At 32.1% G+C, this 23,801-nt stretch overlaps 2 protein-coding genes across 3 annotated transcripts in view; both read left to right on the forward strand.

The window, feature by feature from the left end:
• Window positions 1–23,801, forward strand: part of dbe (KRR1 small subunit processome component homolog dbe) — a 466,431-nt gene that overhangs the window by 214,124 nt on the left and 228,506 nt on the right. The gene's annotated exons all lie outside the window — the stretch shown is intronic.
• Myo61F (unconventional myosin 61F) overlaps window positions 1–23,801 on the forward strand; it is a 125,496-nt gene that overhangs the window by 25,186 nt on the left and 76,509 nt on the right. The window contains exon 1 of one of the 2 annotated variants that reach the window (XM_085944519.1): window positions 18,701–18,976. The exons of the other annotated variant lie outside the window; for it this stretch is intronic. The gene's annotated coding sequence lies outside the window, so the exon portion shown is untranslated. Of the gene's footprint in view, window positions 1–18,700; window positions 18,977–23,801 lie in introns of those variants that run through there. 2 annotated transcript variants of the gene reach the window in all.

A 23,801-nucleotide genomic window follows, 5' to 3' on the forward strand; every position in this document is an offset into this window, starting at 1 on the left:
TTAATACTTTTAGCCATCTTTAAGTAGAATTGAATTCATTTTCAGCTAATTCTGTTTTGTATGAAAATTTATTTCGGAAGAAATCCGTAATCCAATCCACTATTATTGGTTGCTAAGGGGGTGGTCCTAGCAACTAAATTATTAATATATACGTGCGTTACTATGGAAATCAACATGGCATTTCAGTATTCTATATTTGTTTGTTTGTTTGTTTGTTTGTTGCAAAATAGCAAAAAAATGGTTTGTTAACAATTGCCTTATTAGTCCTAAATTATTAATACATAGACTAAACTTGTCAAGTTTATATGATTCAACAGAAAATTTAAAAACGTGGCATATAAAACTTTTTTTTATCATTATTTTATTTTCTAATTATTTTATTATTAATCTTTTGTTCTACTTATAAATAGCGTAATAACATAACATCAATCCTTCTACATATAGCAACGCACACATATTACAACCAGTGACGTTCCGTGGAGAAAGGCAGGCCGTGCGTTGTATAGGGGTGGCATATTATGAAGGGCGGCAAATGAAAAGACGAATACAAATAATATTATAACTTTTGAGAGCAGTGGGAGTTTTTCATGAAGCAGACGATGCAGTCGCTTCATTACAAAGTAGCTATCGACAGCTTAGTTGAAAAACTAATCAAAACATGAAATGAAAATATAATTAATATTAAATTCTACAGGTTTTTTAAGAAGGTTTGTCGATAGCTATTTCGGTTGTAACACCATTATCAAGACTATTCAGATAGGCCATTTGCCTTTGCTTAAATACTATACATATAGATAGAGACAGAATACATTTCCTTATTCGTTCCAACAATATTAGCGTCGTGGGTCCCAGGTTCGAATCCTGGGTCTGGCAAGTACACATATTGTTTTTAAATTCGTGTATGAGTCAGAGTATGGACCTAATAGGTTGAGCAAGTGGCTGACATCCATTTCTCGTAAAAAAACAAAAATCTGTCAATACAAACCTCCACTCTGTGGAGGCCCATATGATCCTATTAGGATCGGACATGGTCGGAAGAATATTATTAATATTTTGAAAACCCTAAGTGGGTTTTTTTTTAAAAAGATATCAAAATTTACAAAATTTATCGAAAGTACAGTATTCGAGTGCTTTGGTTATTTATTGACATTATTAATCAATTAAAATCTTATTAGCATAATTGTCTTAATCGTCTGTTTAAATTATATTTAATAGTGGCGACGAATGCATTACCAGATTTTCATTAATTATGTGATTACTTTTGGATAATTCGCGATTAATTTCCAACTGTTCGAGTAAATTTAATTTTAGACCTTTATAACATATATGCAAACATTCTGGCGTTATATTATTACTGATGCTATGAGAATTTGATATCAAATGTTTAGCAAACTGAGAATCTGTTTTACCGTTCCTGAAAGACTGGAGGTGTTCTTCGAAATGAGTTTTTATAGGCCTGTCAGATTGACCAATGTTGCATAGGCTACATGTGCCACATGTTACTTTATGAACTCCGCTTTTCTCCAGTTTGTTGATTTTATCTTTACTATTTTTTTAGTTTAATCCTAGATTATTATTAGCTTTGAATGCTACATTAACGCTATGTTTAATTTCTTGATAAATTTTGTCTGAAATAATGCCGTGACAAGCAATGTACTTGTAATAACGATTTAAATCTTAACGTTAGGGTATATTGTAGATCTAGCTAATGTAAGTTGTTTTTTTATATAATATTTTATCTACCATTGATGTTGCATATCCATTACTTAAGGCTACCACTGCCTCTTACACTACCTGGTCGCCACTTTATTGCATTTATAAAATTTGCGGCGTCATACTGGAAACGTGAAGATCTCTTCACTTAGAATGTTCGGCAGTTTTGTATTAGCTTTAACTTTAATTTGTTACTTACTACAATTTTTTAATATTGCCTCTACGTGTTCATCTCTCTTGTGGGTACCTTTACTTAAAGTCATGTAAATTCAGTCAAAGCACATTTGAGTGTATGGTGACCTTAGTCTTGAGTAACTGCTCCTGAGACATTCCCAGTCATAAAAAAAATGATTCACACCAAACGTAGGGTCCCGTGATACGCCCGATAAAGCCCGAGGGCGGGTGTGGTTTGGTGGGTCATTAACTTCAACGTATGTGTGACCCGGCCTAGTTAGTTGTAATACTAAAAAAAATCTACTTTTAAAGTTATATGCAACAAAATTATCTTGCAAATATTTAAACCTAACGATAATGTACTAGGAAACTGTTATCTTAAAGTAGACTTATCACGTTATGAGATAAGATTAAAAAAATATGTATAGGTATATTTTTACATAAAATCATTATTTTGTCATTGAGATATCAATACATACTCCAGCAGGCCTATTGTAACTAGTTATTTAGGCAGGTAACAAAATTACTGGTTTCCGTTATTTTTTTGATCAGAAATAACACGGATATCGCTTGAGTCAATTCTGTATAGGCAGGGCTTGAAATGGACTGGAGCACACCGGAGCGCCGTTCCGGTTCATACAATGCCCAAAATTATCGCTCCGTCTCGTGGACAAAAAAATTGACTGTCTGAGCTAGATAGGCCATATAACAAAAAATCCAATACACTTATTTTTATAAAATGGATAACTATGTTAATTGTTGTTTTAATTTAATAAAACGCATTTTTTTGTAGTACTTATTCCACTTTTAATCAACAAATTAGGACCGGTTTCGTCCGCCTCAGAGGGACATTTTCAACTGAATACATTTTTTTTATAAAACAATATTTGTCAAACAAAATCCAAAGCGACAGAAATAATATAACAATAGGTACATAAATTATCCGCCCAATATATGTACCAATTTATGTACCTATTGTTATATTATTTCTGTCGCTTTGGATTTTGTTTGATAAATATTTTTTTATAAAAAGAAATGTATTCAGTTGAAAATGTCCCTCTGAGGCGGACAAAACCGGTCCTAATATACTGATTAAAAGTGGAATAAGCACTACAAAAAAATGCGTTTTATTAAATTAAAACAACAATACAATGCAGTTCCACCATGAATTGACAGTTAACAACATAAAAGAAAAGAAAAAAAGCTATGTTAAAATTTTCGTAAATTTTTCGAGTGGTCTGGTTCGTAAAATTTTCCATTTCGAGCGCTGTGTATAGGTACAAAGCAGTTATCTAAATTGCAAGTTAACACTTTTAACACCCGCTGCGCATACGCCACGCCACTGACTTATTTTTATATTAAATGTCACTTTGACGTTTATTCAATAAAAATAATACATATATCTTTTGATGACGAGAAGATTACAAAATTTTCGCTTTCGGCGCTAATTTGTGTCACTTTGGACCTTAAAGTATGTCATCCAAGCAACAAGATTTTATAATACGTCTCAAAGGTTCCGTCAACCAAAAAATGTTTAGAATCACTGGTATACGCAGATGAAGCGGACGCTCGCAATATCATCGCTGATACTGTAGGCACTATTTCTAACTTAGGTATCAGCATTTTTTACACATAGGCGGCTCTATGCCTTCAAGTGGCGAAGGGTGGAGGTAGGCTTTCAAGATCCGATATAAATAGTGCATACTAAACTTTGTCAGTTAGACGTGTTTGTTTTTATTGAACTGAGACTACAATTATTTACAGATGGTATTGGTTAATTTTCAAAATTCAATTAAACTCTGCGAAAACCAAGCCATAATAGATAATAGTGTTTAGCAGTGTTTTACTTGTTTGTGAATTATTGCTGTACTGCAGTGGTGAGGGGTGGATGTAGGCTGTTAAGATCTGACATAAATAGTGCACACTAAACTTTGTCAGTCAAACGAATTATTTTGTTTTCATTGAACTAAGATTACAATGTATAGATAGTGTTTGTTGGTATTTAAAATTCAAATAAACCCTGCCTAATCCAAGCCATAGGTAGTAGATAATAGTAAAAAAATACTCGTCTATCTATAAAATATCTATAATTATAACATTAAATCATACATAATTTTGCATATTTTATAAAGAATAATATTTTATATATTGTGGCTTGGTTTAAGCAGGGGTTAATGAATTTAAAACCAACAACATATTGTGTAATATGTATTCTTAATTCAATGAAAACAAATAAATGTAGTATGATTTAAAAAGTGTGTACAATTTTGTCGGATTACCAAAAGCATACCAAAACTGTTATGGTTTGGTTTAAGCAGGGTTTAATTGATTATTTTAAACTAACCAACTAAATCTGTAAATTTATTGTAATCTTAGTTCAATAAAAAACAATAATACGTATGACTGACAAAGTTTAATGTGCACTATTTACGTCGGATCTTAAAAGCCTATCTACACCTTTCATCTATATATCACTTGTGATGGCCCTAAGTGAATATTACTGTACTTATACTAAATAAGGAGCAATATTGGATTATATTGATTGCGGTCTTGGATTGCGTTACAAGTTACAACACAAAAAAATCTTTCTCTTTCGTGAGAACCTACTATTTATTTTGATTGGTGCCATAAGTCAATGATTTCGCTTTTTTTGCATCTCACTTTTTATTTTATAATATCTTAATAATTTATTATTAGAAGATTTTGACGAATTGGCTATAAATAGAGATGCGTCGGTATGTATTCATCACCTTAACACGTTCAGGATAAGTAATATTCTAGTGATATTTGTATTTATAATAGGTAGGTACATATATAAATGATATTATTGAACTAAATAATAGTGCCGTATAAAAAATAATATTATTTAAACGTACTAACCAAAAGATGTTGAAAGACATTTTTCTTAATACTGATCCTAAATATGTGATAATCAGGACTTGAAATGGAACGGAACGCACGGGAACGCAGCTTCGGTTCACGAAATCTCCGAGTTATCACTCCGTCTCGTGGAAAACATAATTTGACGGTCTGATTTACGTGGTCAAAAAACAAAAAATCTAACACTTATTTTTATAAAATATACAGAAAGAAAGTTAAATATGTTCGCAAAATTATCGTGACGCTCCTGTTCGCAAATTTTCCATTTCAGGCGTTGGTGAAAATAAAACCGTAAAAAAGGCTTTTCTAGAATACCAGATGATAAAAACATTTTATAAATAAGAAAGTTCCATATGTGAATGATTAATCATTAATAAGCTACTGGTTATTTTAGATTGCAGATTCTTTAAATCGTGTAGGTACCAAAAATCACCATCAGAGAATAATATACGTATTTGCTTATTTGCCACTGAGAGATAAACATGCCTTTCGTTAGTGTACCTAGCAGGGAACTCAGAAATAATTATCTGTGGTACCTAGTCTGAAAAAGTGTTTTTATTTAAGGTACCATCATTATTTAGAAAAAAATAATCATGTGCAATCAAAACGAATACATACGTCAATGGCAGGCGCCCGTTTTGATTGTACTCATATTTATATGACAATACCAAAGCTTATGTTGATTCTTGTCTGTGTACTCAGTCTAGTGGAAGATAGCAGCAAACAAAATTTGAAAATAGTCGATATACTGCATTATTTGTTAGGTTAGGTTAGGTTATTATTCTTGAATTTTGCCGAAATCGGCTATGAAAATTACCGTTGTTCCCGCATGGCTTCCAGGAAACTGGACAACACGTCATCTCAATTTTCTAAAAAAAAAAAAAGATAGTTTTTAAATAGCATATAAATACATTTAAACTATGCATAAATAAAAAATCTCTTCCACACATTAATCAAAATTTATTGAATTACATTTTGATGATGAAAATATTCATATAAATATACCTATATAATAAATTTAACTGTAAGTACTACGTAGGTGTGTTTTTGAATTAAAGGATATGTTTACAATCCTGCAGTACAGCAGCAGTAGATGTATATAAAGGCAGATTTAAAATGTAGCCTTTCATCTGTTTACGAACAAATAGCAAACTAAGATGGTAGTATTTACATATTATAATATGGCACTTTTATTTTTCACACACTGTGTCCAATTACTAAGTACGTCAATTATTTTATTAATCTATTCAATTCAATTACATAATCAATTGTTTTATTTTATTTTTTATTTTCTTTGAGGAAAAAAAACAGTTAGGTACATTGAATACAAATATGTATATAAATAGATTAGAGAAAAGTTTCCAATTACCTTTACCAATACCAGTTGTAATATACAGTATTGTATTGGCGGTTTATTGCAAATTTTTCATAAGGGTGCATCCATGCCTCTTAGTGCCACAGATCACCACCACCGTTTGAGAGTAGGTTTCGTGGAAATTATTTTATTCTGTGTAGATGATGTGCGTCAATTTAAAGATTTTTGGTGTCGGTATTAATTTGCCTGTTTTAAATAGCCAAAAGTAGACAATAAAATAGGTAAGTGTGTACTTAAAATTAAAAAAATTAATTAAAATTTTGCAGGCCATTTGAAACTAAACATAAAAGGGGACGGTATTCCAAGTCTGGTTAAGGGCGGCACTTTGCCTATGGACGTCACTGCAGATATTTAATATGAATTGATGAAAACATAACGTTTATAATTAAAATTCTAATGTATTTAAGTTTTGTACTATTCCGATTGACTATAGTCCATAATTCCATAACTCAAATGGAATAGTACAAAACTTAAATCCATTAGAATTTAAATTCAAATTCCATCAAGTACCTTTGGTCGATAGTATTAATATGTTTATAATTAATATTATAACAGTGAATGGGACTTAAAGGGTGAATGATCATTTTGTGTACTGACCATAAATCTGAGTGCACACACTCAACGATTTTAATCTCAACCATAGCTCAAGAATAACAATTCGCATTAATACTGAGATTATAGGGCAGGGAGGGGCAAACTGCGGCCCGCGGGCCGCATGTGGCCCGCCGGGTATTTTTTTGCGGCCCGATATCATTAATTGTACTTCTGATAACGAATAACTTTTTTATATATTTTTAGAAAATATTGACAATAGATTAAAATTTGTTTAGGAATAGTACGCGATCCATTTTCAATAGATATTGATAGTGTACCAACACAGCTACAACTTGAGATTATTGATCTGCAGTGTGACACTGATTTAAGAGAATTGCATCGTTGTGAAGAAATCTTCAAATTATACAATGCCCTCAAATCAGACAAATTCGACCGTATTCGAACGTAAAAATTACAAGCAGTTTTGAGAATATCAACTACAAAATTAACACCTGAATTTTAAAAAATGCACAACAGTTTCATTCTTCTCATTAATTTTTTTGTAATGTTTATTTTTCGTGATAATAAATAGTGTATATCTAAAAATGGTATTTTACTTGCGGCCCGCCGCTCATTTTGAATTCTTGAATTTGGCCCTCCAGCCAAAAAGTTTGCCCCCCTCTGTTATAGGGTAACCATTTTTCCTGGTATCTAAGTGGATTAATTCCACGAGTATCTTGGATCGACGTTTATGTATACTCAGATAATTATTGCGCGTAAGGGCAGATACACAAACTTCTGTAAATTATCATTTATCTGGCGGGTCCAATTTAGAGATTGCAATGCCGAATGAAAATATCAGTTCCGGTATTTCGATATATTATTTTTTTGAATACCTACTGGTATTAATACCGGTATTCATCAAAACATATAATATAAACAAAGAATTAGGTACTTATCAATAAATCTATTTTATAGCAACTTGAAGTACCTACCTACATTTATTATGTTGACCTTGTTCTAAAGTTCCCACCACCACCCGTCATATATGCACAGCCATGGATATGCATGGCCGCTTTCTATGACGCTTTAAACGTGTCTGAAAGAAGTAATTTTAAGTGCTCATTCCGTCCCGAGACGGAGCCGCACGGGACTGATGCTGCAACCATGCACCGTAGTCCTTAAAGAATAAAGTTAAGAAAGATTTTTTTTTTGTTTTTGGACTGGCTCTGACCTTTGTAAATATGTATAAATCATAATATTTTGGAACTGCTATTTTTTACATAAGTCCGGGTACAGAAAAATCTTTCTGAAATTCAACGCCTGTTGGATGTACTATTAACGTAAGATCATTAGTTATATGTAGAATAATTGGAAATATTTGCCATGAAAATTTTCTTTTTTGAACTATGTTAATTTCATCGCGACAATTCTATAAGTATATTTGAGGGATTTTGTTTTAATGTTATTTAATTTTTGTTGGTTTCGGTCAATATACTCGTATTTGCGTTTTGGCAGCATAAAACTTATACACTAAATTGAATATACAATTCAAATTCATTTTAGTAACATATATACGTGTATGCTTTCTTAATACCGAAAATACCGGTATTTTGGATTTTTGAAACCGGTATTTCGGTATCGATAAATAATTGAATATCAGTATTGCAATCCCTAGTATAATTCACACTGTGTCTATTCATACCAGAAACCAGAAATTGTTGACATTAAAAATCTTAAATTATTGTGTTTTTTGACGTAGCTTGCTCTTAAGTACATAAAACATATAAATTCCGTCTTACGATTACTCACTCATCATCCATATATGCATCTGGCTCTTCCTACGTAAATATGAAAAAAATAATTAAATATGGTCAGCATAATACTTCAAAGCTGAATCCATATTCTATCTATACAATTTATGGTATATAGGTATAGAGAATAATATATAGCACTGGTATTGGCATTATTTGTATATTAGCAGTGGTGGCTCTACAAGTTTTAGGATGTGGGGTTTAGCCATCAATTATTAAATATACCTACCTACTCTCTCATACTATACAAATTACGTTACAAGCCATTTACATTAATATGATTTTTATTAATTGAAAGAGTAAATTTTATCACTATTTTTTAATTGTAAATCATTCTTCGACTCATACCTAAAATATTTTGAGCAGCGTTCGCATTCATACAACAAACATTACACTCCAACACAATATCTCTTGAGAAAGGCCTCTATAACTTGTCCGATACGTCTAGGTAAAATAAGAAAGAAGCTTACAGCTAAAAGATAAAATACAATTAAAAATATCCATGAAAGTCTCGAAAATATAAATGGTAATATTTAATAAAATATTTTTTTTCTCAAGATGTTGTTGGTTGTAATAGGAACGTCACTGCATATTGGTTGTTGAAAAAATACAACTTTCGCAGAGACAGATAAACAAACAATACATGGTTCAATAAGACAGCTCTTTAATCATGACCTATTTGGGTCAGAAATCTCATATTATAGTCTTCGTTACCAATGTTTATATGTACGCAGTGGCGAAGGGTGGAGGTAGGCTATTAATATCCGCCATAAATGGTGCACACTAAACTTTGTGAGTCATACGTATTTGTTTTCATTGAAACAAGACTACAATTTACAAATAATGTTCGTTAGTTTTTAAAATTCAATTAAACCCTGCGAAACCAAGCCATAATAGATAATAGTCAAAAAATACTCGTCTATCTATAAAATACTTATATAAAATTGTGCTATTACATCATACATAACTTATATTTGATGTTTTATAGATAGAATAATATTTTGTATCTATTATGGTTTGGTTTAGGCAGGGCTTGAATTAAAAAAAAAATGAACCAACAATATAATATGTATGACTGAAACAAGTATGAATGAAAAACTGTGCACAATTTTGTCGTATCACCCAAAGTAGGTATACCAAAACTATTATGCTTTGGTATAGGCAGGGTTTAATTGATTTTTAAAAACTAACTAACACCATCTGTAATTGTAGTCTTGGTTCAATAAAAACAAATACGTATGACTAACAAAGTATAATGACCACTATTTATGGCGGATCTTAACAGCCTACCTCCACCCATTGCTACTGCTATATAGAATGTAAAATTAATGTTGAACGAAATCGGAAGACGTATTTATTTTCATGCGTTCAGAAAGGTTACATATAAGTTGTACGTATGCAGTTCATCGTGGGACACTTACCCCCGTTTCAGACGTGACACCGGTGTCGCGCTCGTATATAATAAGGAGGCCTTTGTATTCGAATAAAGGGGCCTTTGTATTATGTGTATGAACGCCCAGATCTAATGAATCAACGCATAATTTCGCGATATAAATCAGAACATAAAACTGGCTGCGGTCATAAAAACACGTGTATCGGCGGCTTGAGAATGTAGCGGCCGACGGAAAAGTGTACCATACACGCTTTGACTCATTAGCTCGGGGCGCTCATAAACATAATACAAAGACCCTTTTATTCGAATACAAAGGCATCCTTATTATATACGAGCGTGACACCGGTGTCCCGTCTGAAACCGGCCTTATTCGTGCGCCGCAGTAGGTACGTGAAACATGAGTTTATATAACATTTTATCAAATGACGAGTTCTTCGTTGAACCGTGGAATACATTTGTACGTATCTTACAAAATGCGGCGATAGTTTGCAAATAGTACTGTTCCAATTAGGTTAACCCTAATCTAACCTAACCTAACCTAACCCAGTAAAGACATCTAATAAAATTCGCCACATGTTGTAGCATACGTACAAATATATTCCACGGTGAAATGTTCAACGAAGAACTCGTCATTTGATTAAATGTTACACGAACTCATGTTTCACGTACTGCGGTGAACTGTTTACGTACAAATTTCCGGATACAGTTCAGAAAAGGTCTTAAAATCTTAGATCCATCTTTTCAATTCGATTCAATTCAATTCATTTATTTTACATATTGTGGACATTACAAATTATAAGTTTAAGACGTTCACAACATGACATTTAGAAACAACGAAATATTATTAAAACAATATTAGGTACATAACAAAAGAGATAGATAAGTATTAAGTTATTCTACAGTATAAATGTGTAAATACAAAAAAAAAATATAGGTACAAGGAAGTACACCGGATGAGTTAAGCTGACCCTATTTTAAGAATTTATAAAATAACGTCCACCTATACTCATCCTCACGTAGACGGAATATATCAACATCCGAAGCGATTTGATTGAACAGAATTATTGCCCTCCCAATTGGCATCACCAATGGCAGGTCAGTTCTGCTCCTCGGGAGAACAAACAACTGATGCTCCCGATTTCTAAGATAGTTATCAGGGACACACAAGTCAATACTACCAAGAATGGCAGAGTTCTCATTCACACCACGTATACGTCGAAAAAAATACGTGGCCAAATATTGATATCTTCTAGCACTTAAACTACAGTATGTAAGCATACCTAAGAGAAAGTCAGTTGGATAAAGCCACGGATAGTATCCATATAACCTCAAATAAAGGAATCTCAAAAATTTCTTTTGAACTCGCTCCACCATAAGGTCATATTTCAACTGATGCGGGCCCCAAACAATCGACCCACTCTCAAGCCGGATCCTCACTAAGGAATTATAAAGAATTTTTAATACATCTTCAGCAGTATATTTCGTTTTACTGCCCATGCTTCTGTTAAAATACCTGTGTCAAATGTGGCTTTACCGGTAAGTGGCTACCCAATTAGATTGCATACAAAACTGCATTAAAATTTGACAAAGTAAATTATATAAATAAATCGTACGCTTGTTGTTTAGTTTGTAGTTTAGTTTGTAGTTTGACCGAAATATCTAAAAAGCGAGATGTAGGTATCATTAAAAAAATAAATAAAACAACTTTGCTAGATTTAAAAGTCTCATTAAACGTCTGCTGATTTAAATTTAAACGTTCGTATATACAACAGTGAGATATGATTTATTAAATAATCAGTATTATTTTCGTATTGGCATACTTTTATTCAAGATTTACATGTATATAGTATAGACACTTCATCTCATATGCGTATATTTGATTAGTCTATGCTAGGTACCTACAATATTATTATATGCGTAAATCACTACGTACTAAGTAGTGATGAGTCACGATAAATTAATTAAGGGGGAGTGTCAGAAGATAATATTTACTTTTGTTTTTATTATTTGAAGGAGGACAAGTTTAGTAAACTATGAAAATTATTCAAAAATTTTATAGACAGAGGTCTATGAATTGCAGTGACGAGGGGTAGAGGTAGGCTTTTAAGATTCGCCATAAATAATAAGACTACAATTTCATTTACAGATGGTGTCGGTTAGTTTTTATAATTCAATTAACTCGTGCGAAAACCAAGCCATAATAGATTATAGTCAAAAAATATTCGTATATCTATAAAATAATATCTAAAATTATAAAATTAAATCATAACTACATAATTTTGGATATTTTATAGATAGAATAATATTTTTATATATTATTTGATATGCCTAGTGATAGTAGATAATAGACTTTAGAAACCATAAACAAAAAATTAGATCACTAATTCTGACACGTTTTGAAATCATATAGGTAGATCGGTTTTTCTAACCGGATTCTAATACATAAAATATTCGTAAGTCGTACTGGGGAATCCATTAGTGTTTTTTGGTGGAATCTCTAATCATAGTACATTATATCATCTCTGTTCTGGCAGAACACACTAACTGGAGAATACTAGTTTTGAATAATTTGACTTTGAAGTTGTTAAAATGTTTGAAATGGTCAATCATGTGAGTTTATTAAGTAATCGTAAAAAGAATGACTTTAAAATAAAGACTGTTTATTTATTAAGAAGGTTTCCAGACGGTAAAGTTTGAAATAATGAACATTTTGGTATAACTAACTCAATATATCATTTTTTCGAATTAGTGTCTTCTGCCAGAACAGTATAAGTAAAAGTATTTATTATAATAATATTATTATTATAATAAATACTTCAAAATGTTATATGATTCAAGATTCAAAGAATTATTGAATTATTATTACATAATACAGTATAATGTTAAGGGGGGACATGCTCGTCGAAGGTCAAAATTGAGTTTTTATTGTATTTTCAAACCATGATCCTGGACACTCCTTAAACGTTGTAGATAATCTATCTATATAATTTTGAAGCCTTATTATCCTTTATAGTTATTTTAAACATTTTATGACTGCATAAAGTATTTTTGTTACATAAAATAGTATTCTTTTAAACCTCTCGCTCTAATGTTTTAGAATATAGTCATATTTCGGTACATAACTGTGCAGTGGTGTTAAGATTTTTTACATTTTATTAATTTTTAAACGCATTTATAAAACCATTAGTATAATTTATTACGAGATAATTTTTGTAAAATATTCACGATAAAAAATTATATTGATAATCTCTGTGATCCCAAATTTGACAAGAATTAGGCATTTTATTATTCAAAAAATCGGCAAGATTAACACATTTAAAGATGGTTCTAAAGATACTTATTATAAGCTATGTCTTTGACCATTCAAGTGTGATAAACATCCTATGAATAATGATTGCTTTATAATAGTTATTGACCTAAGAATAAGGTAGTGTTTTTTTGAAATACGCCATTTCTTTTGTCATTCCCCAGTGGTTAAGCTACAACATACGGCCGTAGACATAAATTGACAAACTATAATTGAAGTAGGGAGTAAAATGATATTGACGCGCGTGTTTGAATGGTCAAACATATAGCTTATAATAAGTATCTTTAAAATCATCTTCAAATGTGTTAATCTTGCCGATTTTTTGAATAATAAAATGCCTAATTCTTGTCAAATTTGGGATCACAAAGATTATCAATATAATTTTTTATCGTGAATATTTTACAAAAATTATCTCGTAATAAATTATACTTATGGTTTCATAAATGCGTTTAAAAATTAATAAATGTAAAAAATCTTAACACCACTGCACAGCTATGTACCGAAATATGACTATATTCTAAAACATTAGAGCGAGAGGTTTAAAAGAATACTATTTTATGTAACAAAAATACTTTATGCAGTCATAAAATGTTTAAAATAACTATAAAGGATAATAAGGCTTCAAAATTATATAAATAGATTATCTACAACGTTTAAGGAGTGTCCAGGATCATGGTTTGAAAATACAATAAAAACTCAATTTTGACCTTCGACGAGCACGTGGGCCGTTAATGCTATATAATATTTACATTATTTACCGGATTGTCTGTCAATAAAATTCTCATTGATTATTATTGTAAGTATGTAAGTAATTCATATTAATTGTCATAATGTTATTTTGGAAAAATATTAAGATGCATACATTTGGACTGGTTTGCCATCCAAATCAGGGCTCGAAATGGACCGGAGCGGACTGGATCGCAGCTCTGGTTCTTAAATTATTAAGAAATATCAAATTACATTTCATTAAGTATAATATTGTATTTTCTCTTTAAGTTTAATACGAAATGTCTATATAGCAGAAAAATCCAACACTTTTTAATATTTTCGAAAAATCATCGAACGCTCCGGTTCATAACATTTTCCATTTCGAGTTCTGATCCCAATAAACATTTTCAAATCGTCTTGCCTACAATCATTATTACTTATTGGTATTGTGAGGGAAAGGTTAGTTACATTTTCCGGTTTTCGTATGTTTCGAAGTTATATAATTATATATTATGCAGTAGAAATAATATTATAAAATAATCAATACTCTGAAATATATTCATTCCATGCATGCATAATAGGTATAACGATGTAACATTTATATACATTCTAACTATGGGCCCGTTAGGCCGGAATACCTTCCTAAGACTAAGATGCTCCTTTTAAATTATTATTTATTCTGTGCAAACTTTGCAGTGTTATTGTATTGTCAATGTATACAGAGTAAGGTATATTGTTATGTCCCATACAATGTGTCATATTATTGAATATGGAATACGAATTTAAATTTAGAAGTCAGATTTAAATTTAGAATCTCCATGAGGCATTCGAACGCCTCCCCATTGGACCGCTGTGGAGTGACATAACAACACTGTGTGCAAAAACATGTGAACTCTTTAATCATTGGCAAAAACATATTATTATATAATTAATAATATTAGGTTGAGTGAGCACCTACATATTCAAACCATATAATATATAAAAGATCCTTTCTGCAATTAAATCGATGTGATATACCATTACATTTCAATACATATGTTGAAAATGCCACCAATGTTTATGACAAATGTTTTTAGTTTTGGTCTCTATTCATTCGGCATTGCTATTATTTGAATGGGTCTATGACGATTCGGCACCAGGACAACTTGGCGCTACACAATCGATTGAAAGTCGAAAATAATTAAACGTTCGTGAATTATAGCTACTTTTAAAATATATATTATTTAATACTAGAATTTAAATATTCACACGTAAATAGTGATTTAATTGTGTATGTTAAATATCTTTAAAAGTTCTAAAGAGACAGAGTTCTTTTATTTTTATATGAAGCGTCGGGCATAATAATTATCAATCCGCAATAAAGAAACACTATGTTAGGAGCAAAATCAATCAAAACTATAGTTAGTAAATAGAAACTTATTAAAAATTTTCGTCTAATTTCTATATTATATTATTTCTAACGTTATTTCCGGCGCCCAGTTGTTCTAGAGCCATTTGGATCCATCGTCTTAATTCTATATCTAATCAGAATTCTACCTGGCCGTATACGTCAACATCTCATTATATTTACATCAAACTTGAAACTCGATTAACTCAAAACTAATTAATCAGACCATACGCTAAGATAGAAGTGGTGTAACGGGTTTTAGGTACACAATCCAGTATTTTTCTTTTCTAAATTCTCTAAATAATTAATGGTAAACACTAAACAATTTACTTTATTATCGTAAATGTCCATATTATTATGACAATACAATCTTATTTGTTATTCGAGCCAAATCGACAGATTGACGATTTGTCCGAAGAGAAATTGTTTTTTTGTTCTTATTGACTCAATAAAACTGTTTTTTTTTTTTTAATAATAAGACACAGGTAAATTGTTGTACGTCATGCGGTATATTGAATAGGCATCTTCTGACGTGAAGAGTAAGTAATGCATTTGAGCAAAGAATGGGAAGCACACCTGCGGCTTGCGTGCGACAGGTGTGTGAAATTATTTAACGAGCTTAGACTATAGATACATCTAGACGCCACCCATTCTAAATGAATCTGCGTGCCGTGCGTTTGGTTTGTGGGCGAGCGAACGCATTCGTATTCAAATGTTCGAGACCATAGACCATTTCGCTAGTGATCGCCCAAAGTGCTGGCACTAGACGCTCAGAATTAAAATATATTTTTCTATTTTTTTACGTTATATAGTATTTTTAAGCGGTCAAAATGCAACCATTAGGTAAAAATATTCATAATTTAAGTTATTTTAAAGAAACACGGTCACTTGATATTAAAATATATAATAATATACAAATAAATTAACACGAAGATGTATCAACTTACCTATGAAACGTAATAACATCTTCTTGCTTATCAGTACAGCTACCACATTTTAATACAACACACAAAACCATCTTTTCTACTTAATTAACTAAAAATATTTACCACTGACTTTTTAACACAAAAAATAGAAATTTTAGCAACACGGTTATCGACGCTTAGTTAAGCAATAAAGTTAGATTTGGCGGCTACACCGTAGCAAACCATCTCCCACATCTGTAAACCTTTTATCTTACTTTAACGCGTGTCGCAGGATTATAAGGGTGCGCAATATTTTCTCACTCGCACTTATGCATCGTTTTTGTTCAGGCCTTGTTAACGAGCTTAAAAATAATGTTGTATTGATTTAGACTATTAAGCACTACTATCTACATTTTATTCCATTTATTATTTATTAAATGTTTATTAAATGTTTTAATAGATAATTTTATTTATCCACACCTGTGCCTGTAGTAATAGAACGATTGAAAACGGGGTAACTTTAAGCATTACGTTGGAACGGTTCTAGGACGGTTCTTCATCATCATAGTTATTGGAATAATAGCTCGGATTTATCCTCCGTAATTTTCCTCCAATCCGGATTACAAATCGCTCATGCAACCTGGGCAGCTCCATCCGACCATGGCAGTTAAGCTCTTCCAAAAGTCTTCTACCTACCCAGATGGATTTGTATCAAAGACTTTCTTGACTAGTCAGAACAGGTCCATACATTGAATATCACCAGCCAATTTTAGTCGATAAATTTTAATGATTTTGATTGTGTTGGGCTCCCCAAATTTCTTGTAGATTTCACGGTTTTGACCGTCGTTTAGAAAACGATAAAATATTAAATAGCGTGGATTCAGCGTTATCAATTAGTTTTTTCCCGATCATGTCCGATCTTAATAAGATCATATTATGGGCCTCCACATAGTGGGGGTTAAGTTTGTATTAATAGATGTTTTTGTTTTTACGAGAAATGGATGTCAGCCACTTACTCCACCTATAAGGTCCATACTCTGAATCATGCACAAATTGACAAAGCAATGTGTGTATTTGCCAGACCCAGAAATCGAACCTGGGACCCACGACGCTATAGGTCGACGCTTAAGCTGCGCGGCCATCGTAAGCATTCTTAGAATAGGCTTAATTTCCCTGGTAAAATATTTATTATTAGTTCTGTAGGTATATAAACACTCCACCTGTTTATTGACTATAACCATGCAATCAATTATTTATAAAATGGTGAAAATTGAATATGTCATGAACTGGAATATTCTAAAATTTTATGCAGGGCTATTACAACATATTATAACGTTTGAGACTTTCGTGGTTGTTTGGTATCAGGCTCATTGCAGAGGCCATTATTTTGAAGCCCGAAACGTCGATGAAAGAAGGAGGAGGAACACGCGGTAAAACCCCAAAAATATATTACTTTTCTAAATCACTTAACCCAAAAAGTGATAAATGTGCTGTATCGCATTCAGACAGTCAATTATCCCGGGATTATGACCGCGCTGTTTTAGAGAGAGATAGAGTACGACAATTACATGTTGAGAATTGAAATGCAGCGACTTTAATAATAATTAATACTAACAATGTGACACTAACGTCTCTAGTGTCGTTAAGAGCATACTTCAGTGAAACGGCAAATAATTTTCAACAATAGGTGGGACGAAATTTCGGACTCGTTGCCGATCGGAGAGCGATAGTCGAGTTGTAAGCACGTCAATTTGTTTTGTGATGGCGTCGAAGGAATATATTCTTAAATCGTGTAAAGATGACTAAAAAACGTTGCGAATTTACTCGAAAAACAAAACATGCCAATGAATATATTAGATATTATTATTACTAATATAACAATAAACGTAACATTAAATGGACGCATGTTGAATTGTTATGACAATTTATGTTTTGTTCTGCACGCGTCGTTTGTATAATCTGCGCGTCGCGTGGTCACGATCTTTTTAGACAATGCCTCAGCTGGAGTACAGCCATCAGTAGTACTGCAACATATTTGCAAATGCATCCGATTAGAATCTCCAATTGGACTGTGTTACCAATAAAATTATTATTGTAGATAACTACCTTGTATAATACGGAATAGCACCGAGTGATATTCGTGTTATTTTGTGTTAACTAGTTAGCGTAGCCCTGCAGATTATAATGTACTCATATTGGAGATTATTCGCCGTATCGTTTATTAACTCGTTTTATTACCCTGATACTCCTGATTATTCATATATCTCACGATTCTTGCTTCAGTATAGTTTTTTTTAATAACGAAGCGTGGTGTTATGAATGTAAGTTTCCGTTTATATATAAATAAAAAATATGAAAATGTTTCCCATGACACAACCGGTTTTGACGTTTATCCAATGCGCGCGCGCCTTTCTGAGCCCGCCGGTTTTTTCACCGCTTTTGAATTATTTCAAATTTCGAACGCAGTGACAGTTTAGTACGCCTTTACACGTGCGTTGTGTCGGTTGAGTTATAGTTGGGCTATGTCGTGTGCAGAGAAGGAAACTTTAAAAGATGAATGCCTTTAAAATTAAAAATATTCGATTAAATAAGTGAAAATATTGACCGTTATTTTTTGGGCGTCAGCTGTTGTGCGTGTTCCTAAAAAAATACAAAAATTTGAATCCTGTGTTGTGAAAGTGTGTTCATAAAATAGTTTATTATTATTTTAATTTTGTGCATCTTTCGCAAATGTTTTAAACTTTTGGCATGTGGATTTTAAAAGTTTGATTAATTCTTAATTTACTGTAAGTATGACAGCATAATTATTACCATTTTATGAAATTATTCCAATAAGAATATTCCTACTATTAAGTATAAATATAGGTAATTGAATATTATTTTATTTACTACTTATAAATAACGATCTGTGTTTTTCGATCGATATTTCTTATTTACGATTTTTACGGTATATTAAACTGCGTCTAATACTTAACTCTAGTACTTAACTCATTATGTTAATAATGATTGAATCAGTACCTGTGCAATATTAATTAGGTACTTAAAAATCAATTAGTATGTATTTACTCAGTGACCAGTAAATAACCCAATTCTTTAGGGTTGAGCCACATAGGTTACGTTTAGGATGCAGTCTGCACCTTTTGTATAACCATATGTACTCATAAATCTACGTTATATCTTAAATTTAAGATATTTAAATCCATTTACTATGACAGAAATTTACAAAGTCGAGGTGCCGCTGGATTTTTAGTAATTCAGTCAAACTTTACTCGAAGTGGGTTACGTTCTGGATCTGACTGTAAGAAGATGAAGACGATTCTTAAGTGTGGAGAAATATAGGATAAACTTAAACACGTCGTATTATTTTCAATATTTATTTTGGTGGAATAATATTAGGTAGGTATGCATTAATAAAAATCACGTAAACGATACACACATTCAATATTGATAATTATTATTTGATGTCATTCAGCGGTCTCTGTATTTTCTTAAGTTTTATGGTCTGACCGTCTTCCTAATAGCGACTGGCTTTCGTATTTCCATCGTATTAATCTATTCTGTGGTTGCAATGATACATTTATGGATGGCTGTATTCTTCAGGTGATAACAAAATTCCACGTATGTTGTTGTTCTTACAATATTGGCTACCTATTATTTTGCCATTTTTGTAAGTGTTTATCTGTGTGCCCTGCGAGTATGAATAGTTTGTTTACTCAAGTCGTCGAATTCGGGAAGACAATTCGTACAGCAATAACTGTGTTATTAAACCAAACTAACTAAAATCTCAATAATTCCTACGAAATAATAATTATGTCGTAGAAAATCGAATATTCTTTAAAACTTTGACCATACAGCTACTCTAGATCTTGTATGTCCCTTTGAGCGTCGCATGTAAAAAAACGTTTTCGATTCCACTAAATCAAAAGCCATAATAATCGGATTCTTTACTAAATTTTGCACCACTTAGAATGTGCCACCAATAAGCAGTGCACTACTGATACCTCCGCGATACGACATTAATTGTTACACACGGTTAATGTGTCAAATAAAATAAATTTACACTAAAGACATTTTCAGACAATTCAAAAAAAAAACGCGGTAAAATAATTATTATTATGTATGTGATTATTGATTATTCAACAGATAAGAATATTAATATCACGTTGTCAGTCATGTGTCAGTTTTCTAGGAGACAATCGGTTTATTTACTTAATTTGGTATAGGTACATTGCTAGGTTTGAATTAGTGAAATGAAATCTTCGGATGAATTCAGTTACAGCGCTCGAAATGGAAAAGTTTACGAACCGGAGTGCTCGACAACTTTCTGAAGATATTAACATGGTTATCAATTTTTATGTGTATTTTATAAAAAATAAGTGTGTTGGATTTTTTTGTTATAAATGGCATATCTAGCTCAGACAGTCAAATTATTTTTTTCACGGGACGGAGCGATAACTTTACCGATCTCACGGACAAGAACGGCGCTCCGGTCCATTTCGAGCCTCTATTTAGAGATGAAAAATACGAAGAATTCACGTTGGTATTGACATAGTTTAGACACTATTGGGCGTTCCAGCTTCCATAGTGGGCGGGAGTAGGCTGAATATTTCCGAAAGAGGAGACCTTCGTTTGTTCCTCACAAAAATTTAACCAGATATCCATTATTAAGTTTCGCAGCATCAGCCTCAGGGATCTCATTAATAATTTAATTAATTAAATCTAATTTCATCAGACTTCATGCTTCCATGTATGCAAAGTATAAATAAAAGATATATTTAACTACAGTAAGTTGTTTTATAAAGATTTATTCTGCCAAACTTAGCGAAAGTCTGACATAAAGTATTTGGTAAGTAATTATTATTATATGCTTTAACTTGTCTTGCTGTAACTCTGCTTTATAAATTGTATAAACTAAAGTTACTTCCCTACGTTATAAATTACCATTACTTACTGTGGAACCGGTGGGCGGTTAGAAAATTTTACTACTAACAGAGATACAAAAGTGGGTGGTAGGTATAAAAAGGATGACATCCCCTGGTTTAGAGGTTAAAATTTAGTTTATAAACCGGTCGAAATCCAATTTCAATGCTGTCATAATGAATTACAGTGTCCTCACTAAAAAATAAATATTTATATTATAAAACACCAAAAATATTGAGTATATGGTTTTTTCAATGATACAATCTGTGACGGTGTTATGTAATGGTACGTTTATATTTGACACTAATATCGTCATATTTATGTATGACACCATATTCACTTAAGTGTAAACAGTAAGTATATTTGTATCTGCCACTTATTTTGCGTGTGTCGACTCTCACCTGCCACTTATTCAATCTACTTATATACGCAAATGTAAACACCGCGTATTCGACAAGTTCGAACTTGGAGCGATATATCACCGAAGTTGGACCACCGTCTACTTTTATGTCAAGTACCTGACACATTATTCGTAGTTTGACAGGTACCTAGTGAATTGCTTATGTATATTTCTAAAACAACGGACAATCAATTATCATAGGTACACCATGAATGTATGCACTGTAGTGTAAATGTACTGTAGCGATCTGTCAAAAATCATAGACAATGGGAAATAAATCGGATGTGCCGTGTTCTATGGATTTTGTTCGAAAATAAAATATCGCTTGTTCTCGGCACATACGATTAATTCTGATGCACTCTGTGAAGAAAAAATGCGCTTCAAATGGTATTACCTAATTCATTTTGGCCCACACCTGCACTCGTATTAGCTACGATAATATTATATTGAATATGCAATGACGATCAAGTGCTAGATATCGCAAAGTTACTGTTAATCGTTCTTCTACGCATTTCTGAATTGTGTGTCTTGTTTTTTGGCAAAAGGTCCAATCTTGCAAACTAAAGTTCACAAAATGAGTTGGATCTTCGATTTTAAACTCTGACATTAAACGGAAGGCACCTAGTTCTTCTCGTCGCTGAATCCATTCCCGCATCCATCTAGACCATTTTTTCCTCCTTTTTGTTGCCAAAAGACTTATAGAAAAATAGAAAATAATAACACTCGCTGCTTTCTTTTTTAACATTCCCATATTGACAACTGACATAACGTTTTTGAGAAGTATACGAAATAAGTGTCCGAATAAGTTACAATACCATATGTAAACACCGCATATATTTATTCCAAATGTTGCCATTGAATAAAGTGTCGAGACTTTATTTCAACGAGAAGTATACGAGCATTTTATGTCAGATCCATGCAGGTGTAAACAGTAAGTGAATTTTTATGTCAGACACATAAAATAAGTTTAACGGTATAAGTGTCAGATGTAAACGTACCATAAGAATGTAGACCAGTACCTAATTTCCAACCTTTTTTGGTTGGCGGATCCCTTCGGACATTTTCTAGATCTTGAGGAACACCCATATTAAAGTCCAGCAGGGCTATTCTACTTAGTTAACACAGTAACATTTTTCATTTATTTTCATTGCTCTAAAAGAACACAGATATCACTCGGAGCTATTCAATAAACAGGGCATTTGTCTACAATAATTGTTAACATACTGCACTGCGTCTTATTCGATTCCAAATGCATCCGTTTAGAACAAAGTAAGACGTGTAAACTGTGCTACTCGACGAAATTTGACACTTCACGGTTAACGTGGTCATGAACGGCCGCGTTAAAAAAATATCACACCTGCGCATCTATTCTATATACAAGACTGCTATCGGCTGCTATCGACGGCTATCGAGTGTAGTTTATCATAGTTATGTATTGAGGTATTGTAATTATTACAATAAGTTAGCCGTCTAAACTGTCAAAATTGTCTATCTCGCTCTAGAAGTTAACAAAGCCAATAGAGGTGCTGTTAAAACATAGCATTGTAACAATTCAACTAACTTATTGTAACAGTTATAATACCTCAATACATAAATATGATTAACTACCCTCGATAGCCGCCGATAGCAGTCTTGTGTATAGAATAGATGAGCTGACAGTTAACTTCCCGGGATAATTAACTGCCTGAATACGACATATTATATTTATTACTTTTTATTGATACTCGTAGTAGAGTTTAGTGATATGTTAGGAATTAGAATAGCCCTGCTGATAGACAAAATATAGGTACAATGTACGTGAGAATTGATATTACATGATATTATTATACTTAATGAAAAATCCGCTCAATAACGCTTTAAGTATATTAAAAACACCGTCTATTACTATTTTTAGTCTCAAAGTCGATAGTGTATTATCACATAGCGTAAATTTAGGATGTGGTAGATATTTTAATATATCGTTTGCCCAACCCTATTGGGCAGGTCAATAAACACACACTTAACAATAAATAGTACATCAATAAATCATTACTGTGTGAATAAACTATAAAGTTATCGTGCAATAGTATAGTATAATATAGTCATAGTGCATAGTAGGTGGTGATGTTCATTACTGAGAGTGATTGATTCCTCTAACTTAAAATTTAATACTTAATTGCTTAAAAATAAATCACGTTAACCCATTTTACAACGTTTTTATTAGCTCGTATTCTTATTTGTCCGGTACAAATCTTGCAATCGATTTTTAACTAACTTCCCGACTAGCTAGAAATTTGAAACTTTTAGAATAA

The sequence above is a fragment of the Rhyacophila brunnea genome, unplaced genomic scaffold (genome assembly GCF_057557595.1).
Source record: "Rhyacophila brunnea isolate RB1 unplaced genomic scaffold, BYU_Rbru_1.0 scaffold_17, whole genome shotgun sequence".
NCBI lineage: Eukaryota > Metazoa > Arthropoda > Insecta > Trichoptera > Rhyacophilidae > Rhyacophila > Rhyacophila brunnea.